The sequence below is a fragment of the Echinops telfairi genome, unplaced genomic scaffold (genome assembly GCF_000313985.2).
Source record: "Echinops telfairi isolate 266 unplaced genomic scaffold, ASM31398v2 ScPeMD7_7468;HRSCAF=8506_0, whole genome shotgun sequence".
NCBI classification, from domain to species: domain Eukaryota; kingdom Metazoa; phylum Chordata; class Mammalia; order Afrosoricida; family Tenrecidae; genus Echinops; species Echinops telfairi.
Window position 1 is genome coordinate 58,794,136 of NW_022111369.1, and position 13,469 is coordinate 58,807,604.

Consider the following 13,469-nt stretch of genomic DNA (forward strand, 5'->3'; position numbering starts at 1 on the left):
GGAGGAGAACTGCCACTCCCGAGCCATCGGCTGAGTTCCCCCCCAGACTTACGTGCTGCCTCAGCACCGACTTCTCTCTAACGGGAGCAGCCGGAAAAATCCAGCCCCAGCGGATCGTTCCGGGACCGCGGGCGACGCGAGAGCGCCGAGTCCGAGACCCGGATGGATTCGAGGGAGGAGGAGCTTGAGGCGCCGCCCACGGGCACTGCGCAGGCGCGCAGCCTCCGCCTTTCCCGGAGCTGTGGGGCAGGTTGGGGCTCCTTGAGCCTGGAAGGCTTCTAACAACCTTGGTGTCTTTAGTTACGGGAGCTCCGCCTTACTGCTACGCTTTCCTCCTCTCACCCCAAACGGATTCGCCGTGGAGTCTTACGATTTACCCATTTTAGCACGTAGGCTTGCTATGCCTCTGGCAATATTAACCCACGTGTCTCTACCAAAGCATTTCAAACTTCGCAAGCACAATGACAGTTAGGAAGCAAGTAATACCAAAGCTCATCAAAGAATGTTACATTTAACTTCCCACTTCGCTATGTGTTAATTTTGCCTCCTAGTCAAGTCAGACTTGGAGCGACCCTATATCCAGAGTTTCTGTGACTCTCAAGCTTTAGCGGAACAGACAGGGTCATCTTTCTCCCACTGAGCAGACGATGGTTTTGAACCAGGTTCCTTTGGCTTCGTAACGCAGTGCTTATCTGTAGGGGCACATCGTATGGGGAAACTTGGAGCCCTAGTGAGGCGTTCAAGGGTTGTTGTTTTTTTGAATCATTTTATTGGGGCTCATACAGCTCTTGTCACAATCCATACATACATCGATTGTGTAAAGCACACTAACATATTTGTTGCCCTCATCATTCTCAAAATTCGCTTTCCGCTTGGGTTCCTAGAATCAGGTCCTTATTTTAATGTCGTTTAGTTTGGGCCAGAGGAGGGAGGAATCTGCTCTCTAGTGGATGTCAGAAGTTTTTGCTCTGGAGATGGACAGATGGACTGAAGTATATCTTGGGAATGTATGGTTATAAGAGGACTGAATGACTTTGTTCGTGTCCCTTTGGATATATGGATTGTGATAAGAATTGTACAAGCCCCCAATAAAATGATTTAAAAATATATTAAAATTGTGTTAGGACTTAGAATACAGTCTGAGTACCAGCTTAGTGTCAAATACATTCGAGGTCCTGTTTCTTCTAAATTGCGAAGTTAAGATAACTAAAGAAATGTTTGGGCCCCCAACCTGTCACTTGATTGAAATGTTGCACCTGGGTAGGTAATAACTGAGGCACCCGATTCTCAAGAAACAGCCATGAGCTTGTCCAACCTAAGACTCCATTTTGGTTTTTAGCCTCTCAAATCTGTAAATTTCCACTGTAGGCTGCTTCATAAGTAACTTAATACATAAGGAAACTCTAAAAATGAAACTTTCACCTCTCTCAATCATGGGGTAATCAAAAAGAGCTTATGAAAAAATGTTTCCAGGAAAGGTTTATCCAGAGTTTCTTGAGATAGTGTTTATAAAGCATAAAGAAAGTCAGAGGGGATTACAAAAATGTCCCAGGACAAATAGAATTAAAACATAACATGTACTTTTCACAACTTTTTTGAGCTGCCCTCATATTTGTTGCAACATATTTCCAGGAAATCTAGCATCTAATCTTAGAGAACTTTAGTTTGCTATTGTTTTTTATGCCTCAAATCCATTGCAGTCCAGTGGATTCATACTCAAATTGAAACCTGTGGAAGAGAATTCCCACGGCTGCCTCATAGGACTTTCAAGGTAGTTAATATTTATGGAAGTACATGGGGGTAACAACTTTCAACCAAGTGGGTTCAACTTGATGACCGTTGGGTTAGCAGCTGAGCTCCAACAGTAAGTCCAAACCACGATGATTGTAACTATGTACATTTACTTGTGTTCTTTACTGAATCAAAACATTACATTGTTTGCTCTGCAAAACAAAGAGAACCTCTGGGCCTCCTGTTGCCCAATTCACAAATTGTTCGTTCTCAATAAAACTCTCTATTTTTACATGAAGTAGACTCAGTGATTAGTCCTACAGCATAAACTGAAAATCCAAGGTGCTTCTCTGGATCAAATGTCACACCTTCGCTTAACCTCTGTTAGCTTAAAAGAGAATATTCCTCACTGATATTACTTCAAATGCTAGATGATTGCTTGTTTAACTTCATGCTTTTAAGACCTCATTACAGGACAAGATTGCTTGGCATTATAGCCTTGAGTTAGTTTACATAAGCATTTAAAAATTTATTTTATTGAGGCTCTTACAGCTCTTATAACATCCCATACATCAATTGTATCAAGCATATTTGTATATATGTTGCCATCATCATTTCCAAAACATTTTCTACTTGAGCCCTTGGTATAAGCTCCATTTTTTCCCCTCCCTCCCCAACCCTCCCACCCTCATGAATCCTTGATCAATTATATATAGTTGTCTCCCTTCACCACTGCGAGGGGTGCCATATAGCCAACATTGTTATGGGTTCCCCCTTTCTCCCCCTTCCCCTTCCCCAACCGTCCCCCTACCCTCATGATATCACTACTCTCATTACTGTTCCTGGGGGCTTTAATCTGTCCTGAATTCCATGTGTTGAGGGCTGTTATCTGTACCAATGTGTGTTCTCCAGTTTAGACAGATTTGTAAGGTAGAACTGGGTCATGATATTGACGGTAGGAAGTATTCAGCAACTAGAGGAATGATGTGTGTTTCGTTGCTATACTACACCTTGGTTGAATCATCCCTTCCTTATAACCCTTCTGTGGGGGGATATGCAATTGTCTACGGATGGGCTTTGGGTCTCTACTCCAACCCCTCCTCTTTCTATATAGTTGTTTGTTTTGTATTTTTTGATACCCAATACCTGATCCCATCGACACCTCATGATCACACAGACTGGTGTGCTTCATCCATGTGGGCTTATTTGTTTCCCTGCTAGATGATTGCTTGTTTAACTTCATGCTTTTAAGACCTCAGATGCTATCTCTTTTGATAGATGGGCACCGTCTGCTCACTTCACCACATTTGCTTTGCACCCATTTTGTCTTCAGAGATCGTGTCGGGAAGGTGAGCATCAAAGAGTGCCAGGTTACATAAGCTTTATTCAACATCTTTCCAGTACCACAATTCACCAGTTCTGTTTTGGTTTTAGGTGTGGTCAGCTCAGTCCCACCTCATAGGGAACCTATGCACAGTAGAATGAAACACGACCTAGTCTCATGCCATCCTCATCATTGTCTTTATGTTTGAGCTCATAATTGCGGGCAATGTGTCAATCCATCTTCACAAGGGTCTTCTTTTCCGCTGCCCCTCTATTTTACCAATGAAGCATGATGTCCTTCTCAAGGGATTGGTCTCCTCTGATAACATGTCCAAGATACATGAGTCAAAGAGTCACCATCCTTGCCTCTAAGGAGCCTTCTGCTGTACTTGTTCCAAGATAGATTTGTCTGTTCTTTTGGTGGTCCATGGTACTTTCATATTCTTTGCCAGGGCCAAAATTTAAATGCAGCGATTATTCTTTGTTCTTCCTTGTTTAATGTCCAACTTACATATGTATATGAAACGATTGAAAATACCATGATTTGGGTCAGGTACACCTTAATCCTCAAAGTACATCCTTGCTTTTCAAAATTTGAAAGACATCTGTGAAGCAGATTTACCCAATGCAATGTGGGTTGGATCTCTTTACTGCTCCTTCAATGAGCATTAAGAATGCAAGCAAGACAAAATTCTTGACAACTTCAATCTTTTATCCATTTATCATGCTGTAACCTATTGGCCCAGGTGTAAGGATTGGGGTCTTCTTTACATTGAATTGTAATCCATACTACAGGGATCAATCCTTGATCTTCATCAGCAAGTGCTGCAAGATCTCACATTCAGCAAGCGAGGTTGTGTGCCATAGGCATATTGCATGGTTTTAGTAAACCTTCCTCAAATTCTTCATACAATCTAGTGTGATACTTTGGGTTTTTGTGCCAACATAGAATCTGTAAGAAGATATGGGTGGAGTTTAGCCTGTCAATCAGATCACAGCTTGATGACCTCCTTTGGAATTATGACCAAGATAAATGGCTCTCTAGAAGTCGGCCCCTCTCTCTCTGACTTAACCTTCCTGTTGGTGGTCCACACTAAGACTTGTGAAAGCCCTGGTGTGTTAGGCCAGGTTGGCTACAGAAGAAAATTCAGTGACACTCGTGTATGTGTAAAAGAGAGCTTTAAATCAAGAAGTAGTTGTATATCAAGCAAACATCCTAGCCTAGCCCAGATCACGTCCATAAGTCTGATACTAGCTCATAAGTCTGATACTTGTCCATAAATCCCTCTTCAGACTCATGCAGCCACAAGCAATGATACAGAATTCAGGAAGATCAAATGACGGTGGGTGCAAAGTCTTGTGAATCCAATGACTGTGGATGCATCACAAGGCCCTGGCAGGTCTCAGCAAAACTCATAATCAGGAAGATGAAAGCTGAAAGAGAGACTGACCCACCTCCAGAGAACCATTTATCTCAGTAGGTACCTCCAAATGAGGTCATCAAGCTGCAACCTGATTGACAGGCTAAACTCCACTCACATCTTCTTACAGATGGCATGTTAGTGCGCGCGCGCGCGCGCACACACACACACACACACACACACACACACACACACACACACAAAACAAACCCATTTCACCTGGAGATGTGTCCACCACTGTTGGATGCATGGGACATTGCATCCAGCTTGTTGAAATATTTCAGTGTATATTCTATCAATTCCTGGTGCCTTCTTTTTGGCTAATGTTTTCAGTGCAGCTTGAGTTTTTTCCTTCAGCACCATTGGTTCTTGCTTAAATAAGTCTTGAAATAGTTGAATGTCAACTACCGTATATACTCAAGTATAAGCTAATCTGAATATCAGCCGAGGCACCTAATTTTACCACAAAAACTGCATTAAAAATGTGCTGAAAAACTCGGCTTATACTTGAATATATATGGTAATCCTTTTTGGTACAGTGACTCTGTATATTCTATCAATAGAATACATATTAATATTCCATGTATTTTGAGATTTCCTACATCATTCAATATTTTGCCCATAGAATTTTTCAGTATCACAATTCAAGGTGTGACTTTATCTTGATTTCTCTCATTTTAAGATATGCCAAGAATGTTCTTCCTTTTTGGTTTGCTTACTCTAGGCTTTGCATAGTTCATTATAATATTTTACTCTGTCTTCTTGAGCTTCCTTTGACGTTTTCTCTTCAGTTCTTTGATTTCATCGTATCTTCCATTTTCTCTAGCTACTCCATGATTAAGAGATAATTTCAGAGTCTCTTCTGACATGCACTGATCTTTTCTTTCTTTCTTGTCTTTTTAGTGACCTTCTTTCTTCCTGTGTGATGTGACTGCTGTCCTCCCACGGCTCATCAGGTCTGCTGTCATTAATGTTCAATGAAATGTGCTCAATATTGAGATAGAATAGACTCAAGGTTGTATTTTGGCTCTCTTGGAATTTAAAAAATTTTCTTCAGCATTGACCTAAACTTATATATGAGCAATTGATGACCTGTCCCATAGTCAGTCCCTGGCCTTGTTTTAACTGCTGTTATTAGACTTTTCCCTCGTCTCTTCCCACAGACGCAGTCAATTTGATTTCTGTGTATTCCATCTTGTGAAGTTCAAGTGTATATATATATTTTAAAGTACTTGTAATGAATAAATCATTGATCTTGCAAAATTCTATCATGAAACATCTAGCTTCTTTTTTGTTGCCAAGACCATATTTTCCAACTGTTGTTCCTTCCTCTTTGTTTCCGACTTTTACATTCCAATCGGCAGTAGCTATCAATGCATCTTGATCACATGTTTGATCAATTTCAGATTGAACATGTTGGTACTCTTCAGTTTTTGCATTACTAGCTTAATAGGTGTGCAAATTTGAATAATATTTTTTATTGTATTTTCATATATGTGGATAGATATTTTATTACAGGTAGCATTACATTTTAGATTGATCTTTAAATATCCTTTTTGAGGAGGCATTCAACACCATTCCACTTGAATCTAGTATTACTGGAATTGTAAACCATATGATTTTCTCATTCAAAATGACCAATACCAATTTTAACTCACTAACACCTAAAATATTGATCCTTATATGCTCCATTTTATTTTTGACAACTTCTAATTTTTCTAAATCCATACCTCACACATTCCTTAGTAACTGATGTTTTTGCAGCTGTTTCTTCTCATTTTGAGTTGTGCCACATCAGTAAATGCAGGTCCTGGAGCGTTACTCCATATACACCACTCTGGTAGACTTTTCTTTGAGAAGGCAGCTCTTCCTCAGTCGTATTTTGAGGAAGTCATACCTGGGGGGCTCATCTTTATGGCGCTATCTCTGACAATGTTCTGCTCCTATTTGAGTTATCATCAGTTAATATGGTCCCTCTAGCCACCGTTCTTTATGTGACATAATTCTGGATGTTATGCAGGAATAGTTAATTATTTAATGTGGCTCTTCTAGCTAAAGTCTCTAGCTCCCACCAAATAGCCTTTCCTAGCAGGGGTCTGGTAAGAAGGTGGGGGAAGGTACTGATAGGATTCGCCTATGAGTGTAAACCAGATTCCCTGGAGTGTCATCCTGCTGTGTGCAAAACGAGTCCTTTGAGAGCAGGAGAAGAGGTCTTAGTGCCATCAAGATGCAGGAGTAGAGTGTGCGCCCTGTGGACCCAAGAGTCATGTGTAGTGAACCTCCTGGATCTAGAAGACAGCTATACTATTCAGAGAACAGAAGAACCAGGAGCCAGAGCGTGGCACAGAGTGATGGACTTCCCAGCCCCTGCAGCAAGTATATTTTAGTGTTTTTGTGCAGGTGTTTGGCTTTCAGAATGTGGTGCTTCTGGGCACTTAATAAGGGAACTTGGATCGTTCAGGGCCTTCTAGAACCATCTCGCAGAATCCCCAGGTCATATGTACAGAACTAAATATGATTCACAGTGAAGTAGAGATTATTTCTTTTATCTGGCATTGTATTATAGGAAATAAATCATTATTTGAAGAGCTTGTAAGCCCACCTTTAGCCTAATTTGATTAGATGTGCTAAGAGGTGAGTTAAGAATTGCCTAACAATAACAGGTTTCATTGTTTACAGCCAAAGTAGAGTAAGGGGCTTAGAAAGAAAACCCGTGTCCCTCCCAGAGACAGGGCTAAGAGATAGGAGTTTCACATTTGAAGGGAATACCTGCTGAGAAAGACTGATGCTTGAAAAATTTGACCAAGCAGTTTTCCATTGTACTCGAATATAGCAAAACAGGGAAGTCTGTGCCCTGTGGGAAAAGCCCTCTTCTAGGAGTGAAAGTTATAGAACTCACAGACAAGAAAGAATAAGGGGCTCATTAGGAGAGTTGACATGTTTCTGAAAGTCAAGATCGATCAACAGTATGCACATAGTCATTGGTCCACAGCAGAACTTCTCCTCAGCCAGCAACCAAATCTCACTGGCCGGTCCTCAGTCTCTTGGCCTAATAGTCCCTTGTCCTCTACCTTCCTGGACCAAGAAGTCCACTGCCACTCTGCCCCACGTCCAGTAGTCTTGGTACTGCTCCTCTTGTGTTGTCTTCTAGTCCCTGTGCCAGAGTCTGAGGTGCCCCTGGTCTCAGCCTCCAACACATTGGACAGAGATCTGGCACGTTCTTCCCATGGTCCTGGGCTTTCTCTCCCTGCTGTGTATCAGAGATGGCTCATCCTCATAGCCAGGGGGTTGGTAAGTAAAATGCACCAATCCCCTTTATTCGTGTTACACACCCCTAATTTGCATCACCCAAACCAAATATTTGGTAGGAGTTACAGAGAATTGGTTAGAAGAACCATATTAAGAAATTTAATTCCACTACATCTACTTAAAATGTCGAAGTGGCCAGTTGATACCTTATGCATTGAGTGAAAACATTTTCTTCATACTAGAAGAAGTTTGGAAAATACTGAAAGCATAATGGGAAGAGCCACTTCCTTGGGGTGGAGTCCACCTTCTGTAAGAGACTGGACAGGAAACACAAGCAGAGATAGCTACAGCAGAGACAGAGGTAAGAGTGGTTCCTTTGTAAAACTGAATGGGGAAATATTAAAGTCAGACCTTCTTGCTTACCAAAATCTTGGAGTTCTTTTACACAGATACTGCCTCAGAAACTAAGTTCTAAGATGATCTTTTGGACTACATCTCACCTTCAGCGCTATAGCTTAAAGCAGGGTTGTGGGGCAGATTTACCCAATGCAATGTATTGTTTGATTTCTTAACTGCTGCTTCCATGAGAATTGTGGGTCTAAGTGTGTTAGGTTGGGTTGACTGGAGAAACTTAGCCAGAGCCACTCATATATGAGTAATAGAGAGTTTATATTAAAGAATATATTGAGAAAACATCTCAGTCCAGTCCAGATCAAGCCCCTAAGCCTGGTATTAATCCATATGTCCACTACTAGTCCATAAATCTCTCTTCAGACTCATGCAGCACATGCAATGATGTCCAATGCAGGAATATCATAGGCTAGTGGGTGAAAAGTTTGTGGATCCAAGGCTGTGGAAGCATCTAAGCACTGGTGTGGGTCGCCATGTGGCTCCTCCAGTTCTCTGAGTGTGGCTCCTCCTCGTCAGAAAGGTGAAGCAGAGAGTGTGGCCCGCCTCCAAGGAGGAGGAGAGGAAGTTCCCAGAATCATCCTGAGCAGGCCATGCCCACAATGAGGCATCATCACTCTGTGACTTGATTGACAGGCAAGACTCCACCCCTACACTTATTTATCAAGTTTACATGAAATTATTTAACTACCACACTAAGCAAGATGAAATCTTTGACAATTTCAACCTTTTCTCTATTTATCATAATATAGCTTTTGGTTCAGTTGCGAGGATTTCGGTATTTTTAAAATTGAGTTGTAATCCACACTGAAGTCTGCAATCCTTGATCTTTATGAGCACGTGCTTTAAGTCCTCCTCATATTCAGCAAGCAAGTTGTGTCATCTGCATATCACAGATTGTTAATAAACATTTCTGATGCCACATTCTTCTTCACATAATCCAGCTTCACTGATTATTGGCTCACCATATTTACCCCCAAAACCAAAAACAACATTCCAAACTCATTGCCATTGAGTTAATGCCAACTAATAATGACACAATATTGCAGTATAGAACTGCCCCAGTGAGTTTCTGAGACTCTAACTCTTCACAGGCATAGAAAGTCCCATATGTCTCCCACAGAGTGGTTGGACATTTCAAACTGCTGACCTGTGAATCACAGCCCCACTGGTAACCACTATGCTACTAAGGCTCAGATAGATAAATATGGTGAGAGATTACAACCCTGGTGCACACTTTTCCTGGTTTTAAACCATTCCCTTGTTCTGTTTGTACAACTGCCTCTAGATCCATGTTCAGGTTTCACATGAGTACACTGAAGTGTTCTGGAATTCCCATTCTTTTCAAGGCTATCCATAGCTTGTTATGATCCCTAGAGGCTAATGCCTTAGCATAGTCCTCCTAGGAGCCTCAAATACAATTCTCCAGAATTGCCTTTGTGTCTAACTAGAGCAAATCTCTCTTTTATTAAAAGATACAAAACTCATTCAGATAAAATATATGTAGATAGAATAAATTTTTGAGGACCTTCATTAGATGATATAACACAACACAAAATGAGAAGAAATAGCTTCAAGCATCCTATAATAATAATAATAAGGGATGTTTGAAGTATGACTCTGGTAAAGTTGAAAATATTTAAAAATAAAATAATAAACATAAATATCAATGTTCTAGGCATCCAGGAGCCTAAATGCACTCAAATTCACTGCCATTGAATAAATTCCTAGTCATAGAATTCCTATAAGACATAGTAGAATTGTCCAGTATAGGCTTCTGAGATGGCAAATCTTTACCGGCACAGAAAGCCTTATTTGCTTATTTTTTCCTGAGGAGCAGTGTGTGCGTTTGGACCTCCAACCTTGTGGTTAGCAGCTCAACACATAACTCACTATGCCAATAGCGCTCCCAAATCACCAGAGCTCCTAGCATGGTCATTAACTATTTTGAATTAGAGAATCCTATATTTTACAACAAGGCTCCAGGAATTGAAGGAATACATAATGAAATGTTTCAGAAAGCCAAAGAAGCACTGGAAGCACTCATCTATGCCAGGAAATTTGGAAGATAGTTATTTGGCCAACTGACTGGAAGAGATTCATATTTGTGCCCATTCCAAAGAAATATACCCAACAGAATGCCAAAGTATAGAACGATATCCTTGATATGGCACACAAGTAAATTTTTGTTCAGATCACACCGCAATGGTTGCAGCAATACACTGACAGGGAACTGCCAGACTGGATTCAGAAGAGAATATGAAACAAGGGATATGTCAGATGGATCTTGGCTCCAAGCAGAGAATACAAGAAAGAGGTTGATTTGTGTTTTGTTGACTATGCAAAGGCAGTTGACTGTATGCACCATCATAAACTGTGGATCACCTTGAGAAGAATGGGACTTTCAGAACACTTCGTTGTGCTCATTCAGAACTTGTCCATGGAACAAGTAACATAAAGGAAATAAAAATCTTCATAACTGGACCAGTAGAAAACATTATGACAAAGAATTAAAAATTGAACTTGTCAGGGGTTCATTTTCTTGAGTCTATAATCAACCAATAGCCATGGAAGCAATCAGGAAACCAAATGATATATTTTTGTATTGTATAAATCGACTGCAAAAGCCTTGCCCACAAAGGTCCTCCAGACCCATCTCTGGCATATTCAGTCATCACATGCACATGTGTATGCTGAACAAGGGATAAGGCGGACAGATGAATTGAAGCCTTTGAATCATGGGATTGACAAAAATATTGAAATACCATGAACTGCCAGATGAATAAAAAAATCCATGTTGGAGAATGCTCCAACAGAATGCTTCTTAGAAGTGAAGATGACAAAGCATTCTCTCTTCTACACTGTACACGTTATTAGGATGGACCAGTTACAGAAAAGGCCAACATGCGTGGTGATGTAGAGGTCAGTGAAATAGAGAACGACCCTACCCTCATAGCGATGGATTGACACCATGGTTGCAACAATGGGCTCAGACAGAGAGAGGATTGTGAGAATGTCCCAGGAGCTGGATGCTTTGTTCGGTTGTATACAGGTTCCAATGGGTCAGAAATGATTCAATAGTGCCAAATACAATCCACAATAACTAAGAAGAAGCTGAGATAATTCACTGGAGACCTACCTTCTTATCCCACATATACCTGGAAGGCTCCTTGAACTGCTTTAGAGATGTCCCATGAAGTTTGACATCTCATCTTTTCATTTTCTTTTTATTTTTTAAAAATCATTTTATTGGGGGCCCATACAACTCTTATCACAATCCATCCATCCATCCATCCATTGTGTCAAGCACATTTGTAGATTTGTTGCCATCATCATTCTCAAAACATTAGCTTTCTACTTGAGCCCTTGGGATCAGCTCCCCATTTTTCCCACTCCCTCACCTCTCTCCCTCATGAATTCTTGATAATTTATCGCTACTGTCATTATTGGTCCTGAGGGATTTATCTCTCCTGGATTCCCTGTGTTTCCACCTCTTATCTGTACCAGTGTACATGCTCTGGTCTAACCTGATTTGTAAGGTAGAATTGAGGTCATGATAGTTGGGGGAGAGGGGGTGGAGGGGGGGGAGGAATCAATCTGTTCGAATGTCCTTTTTCTTTTACCTATGATTATTTAGAATGCGGTTCTTAGTTTCTGAATATTTGTATATTTTCCAGATATTTTTTGGTTGTTGATTTTGATTTTACTTCAATTCCAGTGAGAGATCATACTTTTTATGTTTAATGTGATGAGGTTTATTTTATGACCTACATATGGTCTATGTTCACATGCCTTTCAAAAGACAAACAATATATCGTGATGTTATTGGGTGGATTGTTTTAAAAATGCCAGTCAGATCAAGTTGCTTGATAATGTTTTGGTATCTTATACCCTTACTGCATTTCTGTTTACTCATTCTACTAATAATGTGAAAATTTTATTGATACCTGATACCATTAGCATGCACTTTTTTGTAGCCCCTCTAAGTTTTAACACTTTCCCCCTTATACTTTATAAATTTACTGCTAAATGATTCATAAGCGTTCAGATTTGTTGTATTATTTTGAAAGGATCTTCTTTATATCAATTATTATTTCTTTTCTTTTTCAGCTTTGACCTGCTAACCTAAAAGTTAGTGGGTCAAACACGCCAGTCTCCTTCCATAAAGAGTTATCACCTTGGAAAGCCAATGTAGCAGTTCTATTTCGTCCTATTGGGCTGCTTTGAATTGAAAGAGACACAATGGCAGTAGGGTTGTTCTTGGCTCCAAAATCTTCTTTGTCTAACATTAACATTCTCATTTCAGCTTCCTTTTGGTTAGCATTCGAATTGCGGTACTGGAGATGATTATTGGAAGTACCACAGACTGCTAAAAGGACAAGCACGTTTGTCTTGGAAGAAGTACTGCCAGAGTGCTCCTTGGAGTCGAGGATGGCAAGACTTCATTTCACATACTTGTGACATGTCAGGAGAGACCAGTCTCTAGAGAAGGACATCATGCTTATTAAAATAGAGAAGCAGAGACAAAGAGCGATGTCCTCAATGTGATGGACTGACACAGTGGGTGCAATCTGGAATGAATGGGAATGATTATGAGGATGCTGCAAGATTCTGCAGTGTTTCTTTCTGTTTTGTTGTTGGGTTGGAATCAACTAGATGGCACACAACAACAACATGGTCTTTTAAACCTGTAGATGCTCCGGAATTTCTCAGATCATTACTGACAAGTCAAAACTTCATGGGAAGTCATATAGCTGAACTTGGTGCCCTGGATTCTTTGTTCCTCACTCCTATAGTCTTGGTATTTTTCCATGACTTTTTCTATTGATCAGTAACAGGCATGGGCTGGATAAATTGGCCTTGGACCATTTAACTAATTGGACCATTAACTGGCCAATTAAGACTATTTTCCCAATAGGGCTATCAAGACATCCAAGGAGATTGCTTGTTCAAGCTTCATAAATGTTACTCTTATTGATTTGTCCAATTGCTACAGTAGATATTTATATTTTGTGATGATCACTTTTACATAATAAGATAATCTAAACTGTTTTATTTCTAACTTGTTTCTTTTAAATCTATTCACTTACCATTTAACATGATGCCTTTTCAAATTAGTGTAGGCCTTCCTTGATTTAAAATTGTGTGTCATATTCAACTAGTGAAATGTAATATTTTAGCTTGGGAATCCACGTGAAAGAACTTAATGTATTCTAGGCTACTAGATGAAAAGCATCTTATAAGTTAAGTTCAAAGTTTTACCATGGACTGAAAGGCTAGAGAGATGGAATGACTGATAGGAAGTGTGGTACATATGTAATTTTGTGTCTACTTGAA

At 40.3% G+C, this 13,469-nt stretch overlaps 1 protein-coding gene across 1 annotated transcript in view; it reads right to left on the reverse strand.

Annotated features, from left to right (window-relative positions):
- Positions 1-135, reverse strand: part of GNPDA2 (glucosamine-6-phosphate deaminase 2) — a 24,016-nt gene extending 23,881 nt beyond the window's left edge. The window contains exon 1 of the mRNA XM_030888510.2: positions 53-135. The gene's annotated coding sequence lies outside the window, so the exon portion shown is untranslated. The remainder of the gene's footprint in view (positions 1-52) is intronic.
- Between the last annotated feature and the right edge of the window lie 13,334 nt (positions 136-13,469).